The 14,630-nt window shown below is 41.1% G+C and overlaps 1 protein-coding gene and 1 pseudogene across 3 annotated transcripts in view; one reads left to right on the top strand and one right to left on the bottom strand.

Annotated features, from left to right (window-relative positions):
- The window catches only part of LOC108435872 (alpha-1,6-mannosylglycoprotein 6-beta-N-acetylglucosaminyltransferase B-like), a 174,286-nt gene that overhangs the window by 104,471 nt on the left and 55,185 nt on the right, over positions 1–14,630 (top strand). The gene's annotated exons all lie outside the window — the stretch shown is intronic.
- Positions 10,993–11,086, bottom strand: LOC119265170 (annotated as a pseudogene).

Below are 14,630 nucleotides of genomic sequence, written 5' to 3'. Positions count from 1 at the left end.
CCATCTGTCTGTCCATCCCCTCTCCCCACCGGACTCCTCCTCTCTCACTCAGACAACATCAGAGAGAGGGAAAGAGAAAGATGATCACTCTTAAAGGCTTCTGCTATCGAGACAACTCCACATCTCTCGCCCACTGCGGAGCCCGGACACCCACCAGCACTTTAAAACGTGTCTGCCAAAGCTGGCACCGGTAGCCTCCAGTGTCAACAGCAGCCTGTCTGTCTGCTGATCTCCCTCGCAGAGTTGTTTTCATGCTGATGTAATCTTAGCCCCAAGCCTAGAAAGAAAAATACTTTGTGCCATACCTAAAAATTTACTACAGGAAAACATGTTGACAACATTCAATTTGAAAGAAAACGTTTCATCAGCGTTTGCACCCTGGACACTTTCGGGCTTTGTGTTTTCTAGATTTCTTCATGGTTTTATGATTTCATATTACTAGTTTCTCCTATTCTATTGTTCTATGCACTTTATTCTACACTTTGTTTTGATTTTACACTTTTTTCCCGTTACTGTTCTACACATTTTATTCTACATCTCGTTTTACAGTTTTACTGTTTTTCTTTAATGAAATTTAGTTAAAATACCAAGAGACATTGGTACTAATTCATACTTTTATTCCATACGTTGTAATGGTTTTACTCTTCTTGTTTCACAGTTCTGTCATTTGTACAGTGCACATCACAGGTTAAGACTCTGTTACTCTTTACTGTTTATTAAGTAAGTAAGTGATACTTTTTTGATCCCACAACCAGGGAAATTCCACCTCCACATTTAACCCATCCGTGAAGTGAAACACCACATACACACTAGTGAACACAAACACTAGGGGGCAGTGAGCACACTTGCCCAGAGCGGTGGGCAGCCCTATCCATGGCGCCCGGGGAGCAGTTGGGGGTTAGGTGTCTTGCTCAAGGACCCCTCAGTCATGGACTGTCGGCTCTGGGGATTGAACCGGCAACCTTCCGATCACAAGGCCAGTTTCCTGACCTCCAGCCCACGACTGCCCCAATTATGCAAAGTGTTTCCTTTACTTTGCATGTATTTATGTTATTGATTTCTCTTTGTAATTTAATAATCTTTATTTTATCCTGATATCTAAATATCGTCTTGCTAATCAAGCCTCATAACATACAATGGACCCAAAAATATTTTAACCATTAGTAAAAATGAAGTTAGGTTACTTCATAAAATGTATTTTTTACATTAAAATTGTTCTTTATTGATTATACAAGGGACATTTATCATATTGCTGCACAGCTACGCAACCTGGGAGCAGTACAATGTCACTGGGGAGGTTAAGTGTCTAGTCCAAGGGCACTACCAGAAATGCCCAGTCAGTCTTGGGGACTTTCTGGTTCGTCTCTCACCTCTTCTACCACTAATCCACCAGCCTCCACATTTAAATCAGAGAAAAGCACTTTCAGCACGTCCTCGAACTGATGGTAGAGTCTGCACTAAGAGTACTGTAGGGGTGGGCTGTACCAACAAGGATTACATTGAACTAATCAAGGACGTGTTAGTCCAAGTTTTATTTTACTTAATTTTGAACATGGATTAATGGATTAACAAAATCTGTGATTAAAATCTTAACCTGACTTTAATTTTGCATGTCTGCCGTGATGGATTTGGCAGTGTTAATAAACAAAAACAACGATATTCTTTATTCCTGTTTTGAGTAAAAAATTCCTCACACTGTTAGAAATAAAGGTACTGCACACGTCCCATTTTCGTTCCTCAAGGTACAAACAATGTAAATGTGCCCTCAAAGGTACAGCAGTGGTTTTCAGGTGGAAATATGTACCCTCATTTTTTTTCTCCCAGGTGAAAAATACATATTTATTACCTTTTCAAAGCCGAATGTTTTAAAACAGAACAATAAAATAAAAAGCCTTGGGATGTGTAACGGGGAGCGAGGAGGCGGACGCATGTGCTGAGATAAGCGAGATTTATTAGGGGCAAATCCAGGGTCGTGGTCAAAACAGTCCAGGTTCATAGAGCCAACACGGACAGATCGGGGGACAGACATGACACAAACCAGAATCAACACAACAAACGGAGACCGAGACATCAAACAAAGATGGGGAAACACAGGGCTTAAGTATACAGGGAAAACGAGGGACAGGTGAAAACAATCAGGGGCGGAGTTACAAAACAAGGGGCAGGACTACAGATACCAAAACAAACGCACATGGACTAAACCAAAACACGAACACATGGACAGGACTGGGAGGGGCCAATCGTGACAGGATGAGACGGGGTGTGTGGAGTCAATACCGCTTAGAAAATATGATTTCAAAGGAAAATGGTACAATTATTTCCCTGACTAAAAGGTACTGAGATGTACCCTTGAGGGTATCCCTGCAGTCATAACAGGGGTACTGCCCCAGTGGCAGTCCCATACCTTTATTTCTGAGAGTGTAGGGATACATTAAAAGCAGCTGTCAAGGGCAAAGAAGAAATTCAAATGTTTAAACAAGTGGACATTATCAGACTTGACCGCTCAGCACATGCCTACATTATATACAAAAGCTATTGGTAATTTGACTAAAAGTATTTTAAATACAAATGCCTTGTATGTTGCTGTGTGACTTGTTGTGCTGCAGTAAAAACATAATTACTTAACTACTCCTTAATTACTTAACTACTCCTTAATTACTTAAATTCAAACCATAGGCCTTACTAAAGAAGTCTGTTAGCTATCTGCCAGCCTATTCACCTTAGATCAGCTTGCTAGTTGAACAAAACCCAGATGTATGTAGTCTGTTTACTTTATATACATCCAATCAGCAACGCAATGTATGTGCATCAGTGGGATTCCACTGCTGTGCTGTTTTCTTCTACTTAAGTCGTACACATAAAAGCTGTTTGGGTACTACTAGATCTCCCTGAGGGGAGAATCAACATCGTTACGTTTAGCGTGATCAGCGTTAGTGAGTGAGCGTGTGAGTTCTGAGGTGCTTTATATATATATATATATATATATATATATATATATATATATAGAAGGAATGTGTGTCTTGCAGACAATACAATTTTTGAAACACATCTTGTCAATTTAAACCACTTAAATTTGGGGCTTAAATTTAATTCCTAAACAAAGTTTCATTTTGACTTTAAAGTAACAGGATTAAATTTGACTTTTCCGTTTAATCCTTGTTGGTTTAAGCCGCTGTAAAGCTCAGAGAAGGAGACGTCAGTCTGGGACTGCTTTCCTTACAGTGGTCAAATGATCACAATTTGAAATGCTTGAGCTGGATTATGAAAGAATATTCGGCCGGACACTGATGGATGACTGACTGTCGAGCTCTCCTGCTACCCTCTTCAGACCAGCTGCCCACGTCCCAGCTACCACCACCTACCTTGGACCAGCTGCCCACCCTACACTGATGTTCTCATAGACTCCCAGCTATTCCTACTACTAATACTACTGCTATTAATATTAGTAGTATAATCACTCTGTAGGTAGTCTGACGGGTCCCCCTGGTGAGCCTTGGTTCCTCCCAAGGTTTCTTCCTCAGCTCTGAGGGAGGTTCTCCTTGCCACTGTCGCCCCTGGCTTGCTTACCTGGGTTTTTTTTACACTTCTTATTAAAACTCTGTCTTTTCTGGAATTCTGTGAAGCTGCTTTGCGACAACAGCTGTTGGAAAAAGCGCTACAACTAAATTTGATTTGATTTGATTTGATATTTTGCCAAAATGAGCAGCTGTGATTGGATTTTTACTTAATATTCTGCCATGATCCAAACAGTCCATTGTTTATTCGAAATATGCCAAAACTGCAACAGCAAAATCGGCGCTAGAAACTTATTCAAAAAAAATTCAAAATTAAAATAGTTTTAGGTAGTTTTTTAAAAACTGCCTATTTGCTTGAGGTAGACACCAGACATCTTTTGCTTTTGTGTAGCCACTGGCCCACAGATTGTTGTTGGGGGTCAGAACGTGCACGATGTTACAGTGCATGCTGCTGGCTGAAGTGCATCTCAGGGTGAAACAGGCTAATAAGTGGTTGGATAGTGTAGTGGGTAACACCTCTGCCTTATACGCTGTAGACTGGGGTTCAAGCACCCTACACTATACCAATAAGACTCCTTGGGCAAGACTCCTAACACCACTTTGGCCTACCTGTGTCAAATTGTAAGTCGCTCTGGATAAGAGCGTCTGCCAAGTGGCGTAAATGTAGTAGTGAATTAAAGCAATGTTGCGGGCCGAATAGGACTCTGACTTGGCCCGCAGGCCTTGTGTTTGACACATGGGTCTCACACAATTAACTTAATGCATTTTAAGTATGGCACAAATGTCTAAAAATGTTTGGGCCCACTGTATATCCGATATCTGAAGAGAGACTACACTGAGTCAAGATCACACTGACACCCTGCGCCCCTTTTCCCCAGCACTGACATGTATAGCACCAGTGTTACCTCTTCACAGCTCCTTCAAATCAGCCTCCAAACCCTCACAAGCCTCCTTGAAATGAAGAGTTACACTAATGGCTCTTATGTGGCTCTCTCTTTCTCTCTGTCGTATTTTTTTTTCACCCTCTTACCATCACTTTCCTTTTGTTGCACTTCTTTGAAGCGCTATCTGGAGCGCCACATACTAAAAATAGCCCAAGGATGTTGCCAAGCGCAGCGCTTTTTAGCAGCCTGGAGCAGTTGTGCTCGCAGCAAACGATGAATTTAGGACAAAACACGATTACGCCATGTGTTTGTATGTGTGCCACGTTGAGATAATGAGATTATGGACAGTACCACAGCATATGGATATCCTCTTATCATATTATACACATCTTACTTCTTTGAAAGCATGCTGGCCTCCAAAGTATTCAATGCTCATTTCTATAGATGAATGATAATGAAGCTGCATCTATGGAACCACTGAGCTGTTTTCATTTGTTGGTCACAGTGTTGGGCCAACCAATTAGTACTGTGATGACAATGATACAGTATCTACATCATCACCTTAAATAAGTTTAAATAACATCAGCTTTATTGTTACTGAATTATTGAATAAGCGGTAGTCTGCCATATTTATGTGCATACTATTTACAGTTTTAGAAACACCAACCCTGGCTACTCCATAAGGTAGCCCTACCTTAGGTCCACTAAACAGACAGTAGTCTCAGGGAGCCAAGCATGATCTCATAAAGAGAATGTCTGGAGACAACACTGAGACATTTTGGACTAAGTGTAGACTTAGTAGGGTGAGGCCACCTCAGCCCTGTAAAGTTCCCAGCCTGATAGCTTTGCTCACTATCTAATGTAGATAGATCAGTTCAGCTGTCAGAACCTAATCGTCTCAGTGCTGCCTGTTGTCTAACGCCACAACAGTGCAATGTTTCCAAACGACTGCAACATTGAGGGTAACCTGACCTAATCAGTCCCCCCCTTAATACGAACCCAATTCCAAAGAAGCTGGGACAGTGTGTGAAATGGCAGAAAGCAAGCAGTGTAATCAATAATCAAGCAAAAATCAAGTAATCAGAAAGTAGCAGTTAGTCAATTCTCTTCCACCTGTGCTGAATTGAAAACAGTATACTCAAAGTTTTACCTCACGATTATTTTATTTATTTATTTTTTTGGTAAATTAATGTTTATATCAAATCTGATGCCTGCAACACAAACAAAGCTGTGAGAGAAGCATGTTTACCACTGGATTACATCACTTAGTGGACTTTGGGGGGCTAAAGACACCAGTTATGAATGTGGAATTTTTTGCCATTATAATTATAAACACTTATGAAGCCTTTGTCGTCATATTTTGCCCCACACGTTTTCAATAGGACACAGGCAGGCCAATTTACCTCCTGTACACCCAGCCATTTTGCTGTAATGTGCAGAATGTTTCTTGCTGTTGTCACTTCGAAATAAGAATGGATGTCCCTGAAAAAGACGTCCCTGTTGTCCTTTCAACTTTGTGTACATTACATGGTGAACGGACCAAAAGAAACGACCCAAAATGACTCGTAATGACGTCTGGTTCCATTGACTTACATTAAAATTAAGTTTTTTCCTTCTCCTCGAAATTGACCATTTTTTAACCAAATTTACGAGGTTTTAATCTGACAACAACAATATGCTGCTCCAAAGAGTGTATATATCTTTCAGCGTTAATGGTGCTGTCACAGATGCGCACTGATAACCTCCTACACGCGGCCAACTGAAGGAGGAGGATATCTTCATTTCTGTCAATGTGCTGAGGAAGTGTGAATGTACAACTAGAACAAACTGTGGGTCGATTTTCGAAACCAGTCCAGCTTTGTAAAGGTGGAGCTCAAAGCAGTGACTGATGGTGCCCAGGTGAACATTATTTACCCATTAATGTAATGTTACTTGGCAAGGTTGAGAAGTCCTCCCAAAACGCTCCACCTAAGTATGTAGATACATTACGAGGGCAACACATTACATGCGGTAGAAATAAACAGCATTTCTTACAAGAGAAAACCTGTCAGCTAAAGATAGAATTACTCTTAGCTAGATGGTTTTGCTTGGGTTACTGTTTGTGCTCCATATGAAAAAAGATCATAGTGGAGAATAACTTTGGGGTGGGTTTTTGGGGGTGGGTTTTAGAGGGTGGGTGCCCTTATTTGTTTGCAGATTTTTCTCAATCCCATGTCAATAGATTAACAAGTTGTCCCCAGACATGTATTCTGGTTATGAGATCATGTCTGGCCCCACAAGTCTGTACATGCAAGTTGTTGGCCATTCTCTATCCAATTCAGGCTTGGTCAGTTGGCCACAGACTGCTGTGGACCAGGTATTACTTGGGTGATGGATCATTCTTCACAGGGCAGTGACACTGACGTGGCTGCAGCTGGTAGCGTGCCTTGCTTCGTCGCATGTATCAGGCACGTGTGTCTAGATTCTCACAGTGTGTCACTGCCAGTTTGGGAGAGGTCTACCACACAAAAATGTCCAGCCAAGCTGACCATTGATGAGAATGGCTAACACAAACTGGGCGTTAACAGACAGAGCTACCATCTCTAATGCTGTTTTTCAACCAGGCCAATTTGGTACAGCACTGCATTGTTATAAATCCCTAATTATAACTGGTCAAGTACCTGGGTCTGTTTCCAATCGCGTAACAGAAGCCTGAAAGTAGATGGAGTTCACTTTAGTATGTGTGGCCACGTGATTTCTCACAAAAATCTAACAGTGGCTGCAATGGAGGAGCTTCAAGCTCTGGTGTAACTGCACATCTATAAGGAAGGTTTTTCTAATAAAGTGTTCATTGAGTGCTGTAGAAAGTGAGTGTGTTATCAGGTCACTGAAAAAGGGAATTGCTTGTGGGCAGTATGTAGAGCTGTAAGAAATTAGGGAACTAAGAGACTGGAGGATTCTGCAGAGGCAGGAACAAAATGCATTTGAGGTATTAAGGTCTTGTAAGGCTTTGCTGGTAGGCTGGTAGGTTTATTTTGCAGCAGAAGGTTTCTGGTCTTTCACTGAGCACCTGTGGCGCGCCCACAGCAATACAGCAGAAAATACACCATAGCTGAGCCTCTCGAAGAGGATGAAAGCATTGCATCTAGTCCTAGTGCCAAGAGCCTCAGTACAAATCAAATCACCCCAGGAGTAGCATAGTGCAGCCAGGCCGAGTCCCTGGTCAAGGAAGGTTTTGCCCTGTATGCAGCACATCCTTTTCATATTTTAACCTTCAACCAGGCGAGTCATTAAGATCAACTTCTTATTTACAATGCTGGCCTGTCTTAGTAGTTCACTGGATGCTTCCAACAACACAGTTGGTAGACTCCAGTCTGCTGTTGAATGTATTGTTTCTGTCGTGGAGAAACGTGTATTCATTAGTGCTTTTATACTATATAGTCGTATATAGCACCAAAAAGAGTTTTTCTTTTATTAAAAGCATGTCATCATAGCAATAGAAGAAACCTTTTTGGTGCTATGTACAACCCCTTAAAAAAGGTTCTATGAAGAACTATATACAGTACTGTGCGAAAGTCTTGAGAAAAGTGTCAATATTTGAATAAACGCCAGACGGGCTGGTCTGAGTATTTCAGAAACTGCTGATCTGCTGGGATTTTCACGCACAACCATCTCTAGGGTTTACAGAGAACGGTCTGAAAAAGAGGAAATATCCAGTGAGCGGTCAGTTGTGTGGATGAAAATGCCTTGTTGATGTGAGAGGTCAGAGGAGAATGGGCAGACTGGTTCCAGATGATAGAAAGACAACAGGAACTCAAATAACCAACCAGAATCTCTGAGGAACGTTTCCAACACCTTGTTGAAAGTGTGCCACGAAGAATTAAGGCGGTCCAACCTTGTACCTAATAAAGTGGCTGGTGAGTGTATATATATATATATATATATATATATATATAAATAGTGATTTTCTGGATGTCAGTGTGTGTGTTTACCCATCTCCAAGCCTCTCCTCCTCAAGGAAGCCCAGTATTATATGTAGTTATAAAGCAGCTCCTGGTTTGACCAATCAGTGCTCAGTAAATTGAGCTCATGATGTAATTGATGATATTAACGAGTCTCTGTGGCGGCTGTGAAGGAAAAATATGGACCCAAGAAATTCTTGTTACTTTTCATTGTTTTTATGTTTATTTGAGTTATTTGAGTCTGTCAAGTCAAGTTTCTTCTTTCTTTTTAAAAAATCATTTATAAATCTTTATTTTTAAGAGTGTCCCAGACTGAGACACAGACCAGAGACTGTTGTTCAAATTGTCATCAAGCATGTTATCTCAGGAAGCTGAACTTATGCTGCTGAAAGTGATTCAGTTCAGCTGTAAACTGACTGCAGTGCGCCATTTCATGACTTCCTAGGCAAAAGCCACCAGTTTCTCACATAAGCAAGGAAGAGCATCAGATGTTTTTATGTTACAGCAATCTGGGTCATGAAAGCACCCAACCTGTCCAAAGTGTAAATACAACTTACTAAAACCCCCAACATGAACAACAATGTCACTGGCAGAGGTGGACAAAGTCCACAAATCATGTACTTGAGTTAAAGTAGAGCCCCCTAAGGTAAAATATTCCTCCAGTAAAAGTAGAAGTCCTTACTCTAGACCTCAACCTGAGTAAAAGTACTAAAGTACTAAGTACTAAGTACTTCAAATGTACTTAAGTATAAAGTAAAAGTACTAAAAGAGTAATTCTGGCTCTGATGTCCTGTTATCATTTTTATAACCAGACTGGCTTCATGAACTCATTTCAGGTGAAAGTCCTCCAGCGTCTCTCTTGGTAAACCAGTCTTTTAATAGAACGTCATTAATTAGTGACGCTGACGTCTATTAAAATGATCAGAAGCACAAAACACTGAAGGTAAACAGTTTCCATCAGGGAGAACCGAGTCAAAACCAGCTCTAAACAAAGTGACCGCTGGGCCCTGATTGGTGCTCTGGCTTTGCGCTTCTTTCATTTTGACATGTTACGTTTTTATACACACAGAAACCAAAAGGAACGACAGATTTCTCAAAATGTAGGAGGAAAAAGTCGGATATTAGACTCTGAAATGTAGTGGAGTGAAAGGAAAAAGTCGCCCAGAACGGAGAAACTTCAGTACAGATACACCAAAAATACTAAAGTACAGAAACCAATTACATTTACTCAGTTACTCAGTTACTGTCCACCACTGGTCACTGGGCATAATAAGCAGCTACCAACCACAAGGTCATCTGATCACGGGTCATCCCTCATCACTCTGTCTATAATAGACCAGAGACACAAGAGCAACTGCAGGTCCTCTATTTCTGCGCTTCTGAAAATTAGAGTGCTCCTTTAGTGCTCTTTCATGTCCTTCTGTATCAAGACAGAATGTTTTGAAGTAGCCCCTTTTGATGACCCCTCATCATATTCTGTTTCAGAATCCCGGTTCGCTCCAAGCAGAAATAATATTTCATAGTTCTCGTGTTTGAACCACGTATTCTGTTGAAATGTATTCTGTTCTTTTTCCGTTCTTGTTTATGCCTAATAAAATAAACTGTGGGCTTGAAAAGCGAATAGGCCTGGATTTGTTTACGTTGATAAGGGCATGTTCACATGCAAACAGGCTGTAGAGTTTTACTGTTCAGTCAGTAAATTAAAGCAACAAAAACTATGAAATAGCCCATTTACAGGCTGTTCTGATCAAAGTAAGTCCAAGTGCACTGATAAACAAATTCCGTGTGTAAAATAGGAGAAATATGCAGGCTGACTACCGAATTAACCTAGTTAAGCTCAAAAAATACCATATGCATGTCATAGAAATCTTGCAAAATTATACCCAAAAAAGTCTGGGGTTTCGAGGTGAAGAAGCTACATGGAACAGAAAAGCAACATTGGACCTCATTCATTAGTGTCGTCCTAAGCTTTTTCTCTTATATTAGTTCTAAGAAGAAGCCTACATCAGATTCATGACATGTGCTTAAACCACAGCACTGTTCACACCTTTAACCTAAGAACAAATCCCAAATAAGAAAACACTGGTGAAATTTCTTCTTGAGAAAAGTTGGTGAACGAGGCCCATTATCACCTGGCAACAGGGAATCCGGAAAAACGTTTGCGATTCAGAACAGTTAGGATCGCGTTTCCGGTTCATTTTTGTTCCTAGCAAAATATCGTTCTTATTTTGCCGTTTTCATTCGTGCATTTGACACGTCCGTTATATTATGTTTTCCAACAGACTTCACATGGTTTGAAACACACGGCTTCTCGCCTGTGTCCTTCTTATCTTTGCCATACTGGAACAAGTCACTGATTAAGTTATCAAGTGATACTTTTTTTATCCCACAACCGGGGAAATTCCACCTCCGCATTTAACCCATCCATGAAGTGAAACACTACATACACACTAGTGAACACACACACACTAGGGGGCAGTGAGCACACTTGCCCGGAGCGGTGGGCAGCCCTATCCACGGCGCCCGGGAAGCAGTTGGGGGTTAGGTGTCTTGCTCAAGGACACCTCAGTCATGTGCTGTCGGCTCTGAGGATCGAACCAGCAACCTTCCGGTCACAGGGCCAGATCACTAACCTCCAGCCCACGACTGACCCCAAATATGGAGCGCTTCACAGATTTGCTGCCATCCTTTCGCAGGGGCCATGCTAATCTTCGATCCAATTTTAGTATATGTGCTGCCGTAGCGAGATTAACAGATTCATCTGAAACAATCTGGGCTGAGTGAATGTTGAATGGTGACCAGGCCCTCTCATATTCTTACTGGACCCCTTTATATCACTACTTATGCAATTTTACACCCATGACTCTTGGATCAACACAATGACCTAATGATGTGCTTTAACCACCCGCTACATTAGAGGAGACATAGCAATAGAGAGAATTTTTTTTATTATTAATTATTAATATGATTAAAATTACAAATTTATTAATAGAGTCCTAATTGTTTGAGGCACCGGAGCACAAAAATACTAGTTATGCCACTGTATATAACAGCAAGGCCCTCTGTCTGGCTATAAGGATTTCAGTCCTCTCCGGTCTGCAGACTCAAGACTCATCTCTTGAAGTCATTGGTCACACTGAATGTCCAATTCTGTACTTGCACTGGCCGATTTGTGGAGGTCTGAGATCCAAAGTCCATTTCCTGCTGCTATAAAGCTCTGAATTTAGTCCTTACAGAGCCACGCTCAGCTTTAAAGACTAAACGGTACATTCAATGGAAAATCTCAGATTTATTTGTAGTTCATGGAAAGGATTAGTCGGGTTCTAGAGAACTGGAGTGTGTGTGTGTGTGTGTGTGTGTGTGTGTGTGTGTGTGTGTGTGCGCGTGTGGACATGGATTTCCTTCTGTAAATGTGCTCCTGCATCTAGCGTGGCTAATTCTGCTCTCAGCATGAGGCTGATCCACTACCTGTGTCTGAAAATAGCCAGAGGCCCTAGCATAGAACCCTGCAGCACCCCCTAACAGACGCTTTTCCTGAGTGTCAGGGAGTGGGCTTTTAGCTGGGTCCATGTGTATTACACCCCCCCCCTCGGCCTCCCAGCGGGACTGTCAACCCCAGATGTCTTTCCACTTAAGTGTGTGTGCGAGTGTGTGTGTGTGTGTGTGTGTGTGTGTGTGTGGTGAATGAGAAGAGAGAGGCAGAAAGTGTGTTTCAGCACTGTCCTGGTTTAAAATAGCAGCCCACGCTGCACAAATTCAAATTTCTACAAATTTATCCTGGGCTTATTATACTCTCCCAAGTGTATATTATTATAAACTCACTTTTCACACGCCCTCCCGAGACAGCCACAGAAGTCTCGGGAGTGCATGTGAGCAGCGTTCGCTGTGCTCCGCACTTTGCCTCTCATTACTACACATTCACTCTCCCTGTGTGATATGGCACTGTTACAATCATAACTCCATTCATTGTCACAAATGACTCACACTTACCATTCATCTGCACACATTCTAGTCCAGGGAGCACTAATCTGATTGGAAATCTGACCTTCTGTGGCAAAGCCGACAACGTGCAGGACAAGGAGCTCATAACTGTCTAGCAGACTCACAATTACTCACTCACAGAACACGCCTAGTGTTACAAACAGGACAAATGTTGCTAGATTTCATTTAGATCAATAAAAAATGATCTTCATCAAAGTAGTGCAGAAATGAAGTGATTCGTGAAGCTGTCACACAGGATCAAAACAAGTTGAGATCTGAACACAACTAATGAATCACCTCCAGCTGTGTGGAAGCAGCTTCAGCTACAACTCTTCTATTACTTTCAATACATTTGCAAATGACCCAGTTCATCAATATATACGTATAATCCGTGTACCTTAAACTTATAATCAAGTAGCCTTAACCTAAACTTATAACTACGTAGCCTAAATCTTTTTTTTTCCTACCCCCTGATGAAACTGGTGCCTGCACAGACTGAATCTATTTACTCATAGACATTGTTTCATCTGCTTCAGGACACACTGCGCTCTTTTCATATTCATACTAACAGATCATCATGATAGGCTCCTCACAGTGGGCACTGATGTTCATGGATTTAACGCTCATTTTCACTGTGATGAGTTGTGTTATTGTTTTGCGATGTGTCGACCAGAGGAGGACGGGGTCCCTTTTTTGAGTCTGGATTCCCCCCTCAAGGTTCCCTCCTCCTCCTGCTCTTGTAAAGTTTTTCCTTGCTCCTGTCACCATTGGCTTGCCCACTGAGTCCTTGACCTGGATTTTCTGTAAAGCTGCTTTGTGACTATGCCCGTTGTAAACAGTGCCACTTAAATAAATTTTAACAACTTTACAACACTTTAAATGAAAAAAAAGTAACTTAAGGCTGTTTTAGTTTACCTGAGTCAATATGACTTAATGACTTAAGTAAAATAACGTTTCAACTTGGTTAAAAGTAAAAAAGTAGCAGGACAACTCAAAGAAAGTACTGAATAACCTGAAGAACTGTAGTGGTACTTCTTAGAACAGCCAGCATCTACCAGCACAGTTGGTTAGGCTGTATTCTTCTCTGTCTGGGATGCTTTTGGTCTATGATAAAAAGGTGACGCTAGAGGTCAGAAGTGTGGCCAATCACAGCATAAAGATTTTCACTTTTCGCATGCACGAGAATACAATAATAAAAATGATAATAAACAAGAACCTAGGAACTTATAACCAAAGTTAGAAGAAAATGCTGACATTTCTCAGGTTTTGACATCATTTAAAAATACCTGTTACACTTTACATTGTCTGTAAATTTCATGATGAATAGCCTAAAAGAAATTGCCCAAAATGACTTGGAAAGACGTCTTGTTGCACATTAAAAATACATTAAAAGTAAAATATGATTTTTCCTTCTCCTGTGAACTTGCTATTTTGGAGATACCAAGTTTTCTTCCAACAACAGCAATATGTAAGTCTTACTTCAGTATCTGAGTAAATGTTACTAGTTAATGCATCCAATTTGCACGAAACATGCCCTAATTCATGCAGGAGTGAGCCAAATGGAATGTACCATGCAGGTCCAGGAGCTTTTGGTTCTCCTCCAAAAATCCACCCAGTCATGGAGCAGTGTTTCACACAGAAGAGGAACATAGAACTGCTAAATCTGCCTTTACTGTGTGTGAGCTCATCATGCATTTATCTGATTATACTGAGGACTCAATTGAAAAATGAATGAGCTAATAAGGTCCTGCAGATGCTGATTCACAGACAATATCCACACGGAATTACATACTTAGGTACAAAGACGGAATTTTCTCTACAGCTCATAGACGGGTGGACACAGTGTCGGACACTTTGTACTTTGTTTTTGCTCTTTTTATGATATTTAACTACTGGATACAAGTCACTTACCCAGTCACTACCTAGAACTTACTTGGTGGGCATTTCAATGTAGGTCAGTTAGACTGCAGCAGAACTTACCATCATGTTACCCAAAATATTTACCTAGTACTTTGGAGTACATCACACTTATTTGGTTATTACTTAGAGCATAAGGGACTGTAAAAGAAAGCATTGCCTAATTGGGATACAAAAAGGAAAGGCCTACATGTTAGGCAGATACACTCAAATCAAACAGAGCAGATTTGTGGCATAGGCCAGAGATCAGAATTAAAACTCTATGAAAAAAGTCAGAATAAAGAGCTTGTGGACTTATGACTGCGTCAAACAAATGTGCCTTTTAAAATAAGAAAAGACTTGTTCTAAGTCATCTTTCTCTAGTCACCCATTCTGATACTTTCCTCTCTATC

Source organism: Pygocentrus nattereri, chromosome 14 (genome assembly GCF_015220715.1).
Source record: "Pygocentrus nattereri isolate fPygNat1 chromosome 14, fPygNat1.pri, whole genome shotgun sequence".
Classification (NCBI taxonomy): Eukaryota; Metazoa; Chordata; class Actinopteri; order Characiformes; family Serrasalmidae; genus Pygocentrus; species Pygocentrus nattereri.
This window is presented reverse-complemented; position numbering and strand designations above follow the sequence as displayed.